The sequence below is a fragment of the Melospiza georgiana genome, chromosome 9, assembly GCF_028018845.1.
Source record: "Melospiza georgiana isolate bMelGeo1 chromosome 9, bMelGeo1.pri, whole genome shotgun sequence".
Taxonomy (NCBI): Eukaryota; Metazoa; Chordata; class Aves; order Passeriformes; family Passerellidae; genus Melospiza; species Melospiza georgiana.
This window is the reverse complement of record NC_080438.1, coordinates 8,224,983-8,233,796: the sequence shown is the minus strand read 5'-3', so window position 1 is coordinate 8,233,796 and position 8,814 is coordinate 8,224,983. Positions and strand designations below refer to the sequence as shown.

At 48.3% G+C, this 8,814-nt stretch overlaps 1 protein-coding gene across 1 annotated transcript in view; it reads left to right on the top strand.

Annotated features, from left to right (window-relative positions):
* Positions 1-2,100: 2,100 nt before the first annotated feature.
* The window catches only part of C9H1orf21 (chromosome 9 C1orf21 homolog), a 101,839-nt gene continuing 95,125 nt past the window's right edge, over positions 2,101-8,814 (top strand). Inside the window, exon 1 of the mRNA XM_058030628.1 lies at positions 2,101-2,171. The gene's annotated coding sequence lies outside the window, so the exon portion shown is untranslated. The remainder of the gene's footprint in view (positions 2,172-8,814) is intronic.

The following is an 8,814-nucleotide window of genomic DNA, read 5'->3' as shown; positions in this document are numbered from 1 at the left end:
AGCTGATGGTACTCTTAGTACCAAAATTGTCCTAGATATCAGAAATTGTTTACACTGTTTATCATTTTTCAGCTTCTAAAAATAGCTCTCCAGTATGCACTGTCTCATCTCAGAAATGAGTAAAACAAACACCAGAAATCAGGGAAATAACTATTTTCTGCTTTTAAACATATTGTTGACTACACGAGAGTGGCAGACAAAGACTCCATCAACAAATTTGTGCATAAGGAAATGGATTTTCATGTAAATAATTATTATGAATGTTAACTAGCTGCACACATCATCAGGAAAACATCAGGGAGGTTTGTTTGTGGAAGCTAAACAAAATATGTTTGCTTCCTGCTGTTCTTTTATGGGTATTTTTATTGGAAGCAGAGTTTATAGAGGCATAGCAATTATATATGTTTCACTGTAAAAGCACCACTTTTCTTTGGAAACAGTATCAGGCTCTCTGCAGAAAAACAAAGTTGGCCAAACTTCACAGTTATCAACCTAGAGTTGAAAATATTCCCTCTTCTGGAATGTCTTGATGTTGTTTATGTGCACCTTTCTGGTAGTGATTTCAAGTGCAGCAAAAAATAATTAATTGCTAGAAAGTTGAAGTAGAAATTACTTCAAATGGGATCTTGCCAAGGATTTGGCAAACAAACTGTTATTTATTTCAGCATTTTCATCCTGGTGAAGGAAAAATGTCCTTAGATGAAAACTTATCTGCCTGGTTTATTGGATGATACTAAAACTGTAAGTGATGAAAAGGATGTAGGCTTGCTGGAGTCTTTCTAGTTCACATGGTAGCACTTCTTGGCAGGAATAGTCTGAGACAGCTTTTATAACCCAATCTTCAAACAGGCCTCACCTCCATCTCCAGTTTTTCTGTTGTTTTCATGAAAAACTCTGCCTCTGTGAACAGAAGAACCCAGGTTTCCAGTGAAAGTTTGGGTGCATGGTACCATAGAGCTGATAGGCACTGCATTCCTGTGAAAACAACTTCCATGCTAAGGGAGAGAAGCACTCTGCTGTTCTCCTACTGAGGGGGGCATGGACACCAAAGGCACAGGGGGCTGTGTCTGAGAGCCACATAAATATCCCAGAGGCAGGTGCCAAGAGGATGGTGCCAGACTCTTTTCGGTGGTGCTCAGTGACAGGACAAGGAGCAATGGACAAAAACTAAAACACAAGAAGTTTACAACATGGAACCATGGAATATCCAGAGCTGGAAAAACCCACATGGTCATCCAATGAAGCCCCTGTGCTTGTTCAGACACCCCAACAATCCCACCCTGTGCATATCTGGCAGCATTGTCCAAACCCTCCTGGAGCTCTGGCAGCCTTGGGGCTGTGCCCATTCCCTGGGGAGCCTGGGCAGTGCCCGGCACCCTCCGGGGAAGAACCTTTCCTGATCTCCAGCCTGACCCTGCCCTGGCACAGCTCCAGCTGCTCCCTAGGTCCTGTCCATGGGCACAGAGATTGGAGCTTACCCTCCACTTCTGTGGGGAAGAACTTCTTTGCATGGAGGGTGGCAGAACCCTGGAAGAGCTGTCCAGGGAAGGTGTGGCATCTCCAACTCTGAAATATCCCAAACCCACCTGTTTCACCTGCTCCGGGTTACCCTGCCTTGGGGGAATTTGAACTGCACCATCTCCAGAGGTCCCTCATTCCCCCACCGATTCCATTATTCCGCATTTGTGTATTGTAACCTCACCGGGCACCTGCTTCCTCCCCGCTCAGAGCCCCTGCCCCGCGACACCGCGGATGTGAGTGCGGGAAGAACCGTGCCGGTACTCCAGGGTGCGAGTGCGAGATGAGCGGTGCCGGTACCCGGGCTCCGAGTGCGGGATGAGCACTCCCGGTACCGTGGGATCTGTGTGCGGGATGAGCACTCCCGGTACCCGGAGTCCGTGTGCGGGATGAGCACTCCCGGTACCCCGGGATCCGAGCGCGGGATGGGCACTCCCGGTACCCCGCAGCCCGCGGGCGGCTCCTCCCCACGGTGACGGCCCCGCTCCGCCCCGCCCCGCCCGCTCCGCCCCGCCCGCTCCCCGAGAGGCCGCTCGGCTCAGCTCGGCTCGGCTCCGCTCCCCGCCGCCGCTGCACACCGCCCGGGAGCCGCAGCCGCCCGCGCCCGCCGCCCGCTCCGGCCCGGGGGAGCCGCTCCGAGCGCGGCTGCCGAGGTGAGCGCCCGGGGCCGGGGCAGCGCGGGTCAGGGGCGGGGTGGAGCCCCCCATCCTCCGCTCCCCCGCTCCCCTTTCCATTCCCTTATTTCTCGTATGCCGACCCCCCTGGCCGCCGCCTCCGGGCGATGTTTTATTCATGGCCCGGCGGGCTTTGTGCGGAGCGGGCTCGCCGGGAGCGCCGGACCCGCGGCCGCGGCGGGGAAATGGCTGCGGGTGGGCGGCTCGGAGCCCCCCCGGCGCTGCCGGGCCGTCGCCAGCGGGGGGCTCGGCTGCGGCTGCACGGCCGGGGCGGGAGCGAGCCCTGCCAGCCGCTCTCCGGCGGGTTTGTACGTATAGCTGCGTGTCCATATCCGTGTCTATTTACGTTCTTTTTCGATGCTCGGCAGCAGAGTATTGCAACACCGGGCGCACCGTGCGCCGGGCGGCACTTACACCATCGCCGAGTTAACTGTAGATGTCAGACTGTGCTTGCTCTGGGGTGATGTCAGATTGGTAATAACGCGCAGAAATGGGGATTCGGTGCGGGCAGAGCGTGATGGAGCCGCTCCGCTCCCGGCGCACGGCCTGCTGCGGGGGCAGTGCCCCGGCGCGGGCGGAGCGTGGGGGCACGGCGATAATTGGCAATTATTTGTGGGGAGCTGCGGACTCGGAGGAGCAGATATTTATGCCTGGAGCGGAGATACTTGGCTGGTTTTGCCTTACAAAGGTATTCAGGCGTGTTTTGGTTAGCGAGTCGGCTGATGCCTGTCTTGTCTGCCAGTTGTGCCATAAGGCAGCCTCCTCGGCTATCATCAGTCCAGAGGAGGAATTCTGTTGTGTGCTGTGGAAAGCTGGCTGTGATCAATAGGCAGTGTAATGTTAGCTCCTGATACCGCCTCTTGATTTCTCCCAAGCTGATCATGGACCAGTGAACTAAAGCTGAGAGATGCTGATCCCTTACCTTAGTCAGTTCCCCATTCGCTTGCCCTTCACTTTCCCTACACCCTGGTTGCTTGGATTTTAATGGAAAGATTCTGATTCTGGGCCTGTTCAAAGAAATCCGTGTGTTTTGATTTTGCTTGTCTAACTTGCTGTTTAATAGTAGCTGTGAGGCTGAAGATGCCCGTGCCCAGGAGCTGTAGGGGTATTTGTCCTTCCGTAGAAGTAAAGTTAACCAATACTGCTTGATGCTGTTTAACCTTGTATTATCTTAGGTGTCATATGATGAGACAGCTTGATTTGTTTAAGGCTTTGTGATGATGCAATGCAATAATAATTATAAATCTTCTCATTGTCTGAAGAATCTTTAAATACTGCTCTGTCTTGGGAGGTACTTCATGTGTGCTTATTCCCAAGAGGCATGGGCATGGACGAGCAGATGATATTAATCACGTTCATTTCGGGGTGGGAGCAGTTTGGCACAGGTGCTTTAAGTTGTAATTTATGGGTGTGATGTCATGTGCTAGATAAGCTTTCATAGGATCTTGCCGTGTAAATTACAGCCTTTGTTTATGTACGTGCATTTTCATGTTTTGGAAATCCACGCTGTATGGTTTGCTCGCGAGCCTGCGCCGAGCTGTGAGCGAGCTCCAGCAGAATGTGCTTCAGTTGCGCAGTGGAGCTCAGGGCTTGGGAACATTTTGCTTTGCCTTGTGCTCCCAGCCCGCTCCAGGTGTGAATGTGCCCCGTGGCATCTGCGTGCTGTGATGTGTCTGGTGGTTGGCTGTGAAAGCAGTGGCCAGGTACTTGGTTTGTTTTCTTCTTTCTCCATGATCTGGTCTGGTCCGTTTTTGAGAAGAAACAGGGTGCTGAAATTACTGACTTCAACTAATGTGTGCTGGAGAGAGCAGCTTGGTTATTTCAGGCTGCTGTGGTTTGTTATGCAATCAGATTAACAAAGGTTGAAATGATCATTCAGCCTTGGGTAAACACGATCTATAGAACAGCGTGGATTAGGGCAGCTGTTTACATCGGGCAGATCTGCTGCACTTGCCGTGTTGCAAATGCTGGGTGGAAACACAATGAGTGGACACAGTAATGTACTAAACAAATTTTCAGCAATCTCTTTGGGATTATGATGTACTTACTATCGATTGTCAGTGCTCCAAGAGCTTCTGCAGCGCCTTAGGTGCTGCCTGCACGCATGGGCAAACTTACTTTTGGCTTCATTTAGTTGACAACCCAAGGCCTCGTGGAAATCTTTGTGCACAGCCACTGGTGCCTGGGGTGCTGTGCAGCCTCTGGGCTACTGCAGTCCAGGGCTTGGGTCAAGCAAGTTGACTGATGCTCAACTGGAAGCTTCCTGAACTAAACAAAAAATACAATTCCAGCCATGTTTGCTGAAGCTGGCAGCCCCTCAACTGGTCCATTATTAGCTGGCTGTTTCTTGTCGCTGTTGTGGCGGTGGCATTGCTGCAGGAGAGGTTCTCAGGGCTTGTCTCCCTGAATCTGCTCAGCAAGCAGGCAATGACACGCAGGCATTGCCACCGTGCTGGAGGTGGCAGGAGCTGAGAGGGAAGGGGCAGGCTGGGATGTGGGGAAGTATCCAGAGTGTGGGGAGGAGAGGGAGGTGTTGGTCAGCACAGACCTCTCCATAGGTGTGTGCTGGGACCCCCATCTGCTGCTGCACCATGGTGGGCTCGCCTGGGCTCTGCTGCTCCAGGAGGGCAACTTGTTCTGAAAATATAGGGTGTGATGGCATCAAATGTTTGGGGGAAGGGAGGAGTAAGCAACTCCTGCAGTCAGTTTTCCAGAGGCCTTTGTGTTGGTGTGGAGCCTGAGCCTTCCAATCTTCCCCTCATTCAGGGAAAGGTAAGGGACCCTCGAGGATCCTGCTTTTCCATCCTCTAATCTAGCAGTGGATGAAACAGGGCTACATTTTGAATACATGCCCAAAAATACTCCAGAGTTTATTATTATTGTTATTTATTTCCTTGCTGGCTGTGTTTAATTCTATATAACCAGGTATGTAATTGCAAAGGGATTTCACAGGCACTTGCAAATGTCTATCACTGTGCCGCTGGCTACTCTGTGTGCTGCAGAACATTTGTGATAAATGTACCCAGGCACATTTTGGGTACACTGGAATCCAAAGAGGTACTTCAGGGAATAGGTAATGCTATTAAGGCTGTGTTGTAGGATGTTCAGAGGAGGCAGTGTGGAATGTGATATGCAGTCAGTCATGTTAAGGCTATTTCTTTTACTGGTACAAGTTTACTTCAGCTCTGATTTATTAACAGGTTGCTCTCCTGTCATCTTCAATCTTGTGAATGAAGTAAGAGCAGTTAGTCTCTGTCAGACTAGAGGTCTGTCTGGCTCGGTAGCTCTTTTGATGGGACCACTCCCCGGTGCATAGAAAAACTGGAACAGTGCAGTTCTCCTTCTGCTAAACCCTTGTAGCAGTCACCACCCTAGGAAACCTTTGGGGTGGCAGCTCCAGGGAGGAATTAAACTGTGTTTAATAGCTACTGATGGATTGTCTTGTCTAAAAAAATGTCTTAATTAGTTTTGAAAAACTTCATGACATTAGTGTTCACAACCTCCTGTGCTGGGGAACCCAGTCTGAAAAGGATTTTTTATTTTCATTTTACAGTTTCATCTGAATTCTAGAAGAATATATTTCTTTTTATATTTTCACACAGAAATTAACTCTATGTAGGGATGCTAAGTGATCTTAGAAGGTGAGTGAAGATGACTGCTTTATATTTGTGGTGAGGTATAATCCCAGCCCTGTTTGCAGTCACATTTCATGCATAGGTACCATTATGGCTGTCAGATTTAGGTGACTGCATGCAAAAAATGTTCAAATACAAGACGTGATTTCTGCAGCTGTGCATCCTTGACATAGATTGGGGTGGGTCTCAGCTCAGAAATGCTCAGATGACAAAAGAGTTGCTGCAAGCAACATTGTTGGAAGATTTACCAAAGTAAATCTTAGCAAGGGATCTGGTACCACGTTTTAGGACATGAGTGAGAATGCAGAGAACAGAATTTAACAGTTGTTTTAAAGAGCTTGAAGCTAAGTAATACAGATTCCACTAAGTGCTGCATGATGCAGAAAAAGCAGTAACTCAGTCTCTGAACTGTTCTATAGGTTGGCTTTCACCGCACCATCCTCTAACATTTCAAGAATAGACGGGTGGTAACAAAGTTGTGGTTTAAATTCCACTTTTTCTTTGTGTGGCACAGAAGCAGGATCCTTTGGCTGTTAATTGACCTACAGTATTTATTTTTGTACTTGTGGTTCAGGAGTCTGTCTGGGTTGCAGGAGTCCTCTGGGTCACAGACTTCTGGATACTGGTGGTAAAGTTGTGTTTGGCTTATTAAAATAAGCTCTTCAAAGGTTGGTAATTTATTCAGAATCATACAAAGGGTATCCTGAGCTGGAAGAGACCCATCAGGAGCATGGAGTCCAACCCTGTCCCTGCACAGATACCCCTCCAGTCCCTGTGCATCCCTGGGAGCGTTATTCAAACGCTCCTGGAGCTCTGGCAGCCTTGGGGCTGTGCCCATTCCCTCGGAAGCTTGGGCAGTGCCCTTATTGTGGTGGCTTCTGAAATCCTGTTGATAAAAAAGGGTAGAATTTTCATGTTTCTAAAACAAATATAAATTCTTGATCTTGTCATTTCTACTACTTTTCCACCCTTAAGCCTGTAAACTTATGATTAAAGTGGGTGGATTTTCAGCCTGATGGTTTACAGGGTGGGATAATAGTAGAGACTGACCAGACAAATGTTTTGTTTTAAAAATAGAGAGGCTTACATAATGATGCTATACACAACAACAGTGTATGGATATGGATAAGATCTCTGGAGCAGTGTTAATCCAACAGCATCCCTTGCCTACATGTCTGCTGTTGCTTGCTTCAAAGGAAGGTAATTCTGGAGAGAAGAGATGCCAGTGCCAAGTGATTTAACTGCAGTATTGATCCAGTCCTGAGCAGACTTCAGGCAAGGCTCTGGGTTAGAAGTTTGGAGAAACAGTTTTTTAAACCATTGTGAGCTCCTAATTTGTCACCTGAATGAGAGAAAATGATTCTTCCTCTTTTTTTTTGTGGAGCCCTGTCTGTCTCTTGGTGTTTTGAGTTGTTTACAGAGATTCATGTCTTAACGTGTGGCATGTGGTTAGGAAATCTGAGACCCTGTTTTGGAGAATAAAAAAAAACAAACCAGTGAATGTGTCTGAAAGCATCAGAATGGTCTTACAGACTTTCCTCTTGCTATGAAAGTGGCCTCAGTTTCTTCTGTCTCTGTATCTCTAGGAGAAAGGCACGGGCTTTATCTGTCAAGTTTGGAAAAAGATAAAGAGCAAGTTCACTTGAGATATGTATTTAATAGGGAAAATTTCCCAGGATCTATATATACAGGTGAGCATTTTCCGAAAAGTATGTTAGGTGTTGAGACCATAAAAATGTTGCTGCTAACCAAAATTCTAGCCCTGAATGTATCTATAAATACCATAGCCTTACCCCTTTGGCTCTGTGAAATTATATGTAGCTGAAATAATTTCATACATCAGGACATAAAAGGACCTTGGTGAACTTGTGCTTTTATAATAAACAAGAAGAAGTTTATCTAGGTTGCCCAGTTTATTCACACAAAGACAGCTCTTTTCTCGGGGAGGGGGAGGTACTACCTCTTAGACTTTCCTCCTTAGGATTTTTATCTCATCCTGTCCCAAGATTTTTTTAATAAAAGCAAAACAACTTTAATGTTTATTCATTTGGACAGACAGAGCTCTGCGTTTTGGAGTCATGGCTAATTAGATTTGTGGAGCCTGTGCAGTTTTGGATATTGGGCAGGGAGGTTGTTTTTGCAGGAAGACACCGAGGAAGGAACGTGTTGCTTGTGTTCCCTTTCTTACAGTGGCAGCAGCACTTTCCATGCCCTGTGCACTTTCATGATGTCCGTGTGCTGTTCCTGGGGAAGCAGGCTTGGTGAAGTTCACCTCTGTGTTTGAAGAATTCCTTTTAAATTGCTATTCAGTAAAGCTCTGAGTAGCAGACATTTGCACTTCTCCAGTGGAAAACAGTCTGAGGGAAGAATCGGCTGGTAAACCAAAACAAATGCTGTCTTTCTAAGGGCTGGCAATGGGCTGTAAGCCCATTCTGCTTCAACTTGGAGGGATGACTAAGATGTTTCTCCGCTCTGGCAATATCCACTTAAGATCCTGCTGCTTCATTTCATATACAGGCCTGCTCACTCCAGCTGCATCTTGAAGGGAGCACAGCTGACGTGCAGCAAATGCACTGCCAGGCTGACTGCAGTAAATGCACTGCCAGTGTGCAGGAGCTGCTCTTTTGTTAGAAGTGCCTGTGCCCAGCTCCAGGGCGTTCTCTGAGCTAGGCTGTTTCAGGCTGTGGTTTGGGCTGCTGAGCATGGCCAGCCATGTGATGCTGAAGGACAGGCTGCTGCTCCTCTCCTCCCAGTGCAGCCTATGTGCGTGCAGTAGTTGTGGTCTGGTGGATGCCCAGGGGCTCAGCTTTCCCTTCTGAGCCTTTATTTTGTGCAGGAATCTGAAATAGCAGAGCTGAAGCTGCTGAATAAGCCAGACTGAATCCAGAGGAGCAGATCTGGCTCTCCCCTTCGTCTCCCACAGAAATGTGGAGAGGAGAAACTCCCGCGAGTACTTCAGGGAATTGTTTGATTAGTGGGTGAAGGGA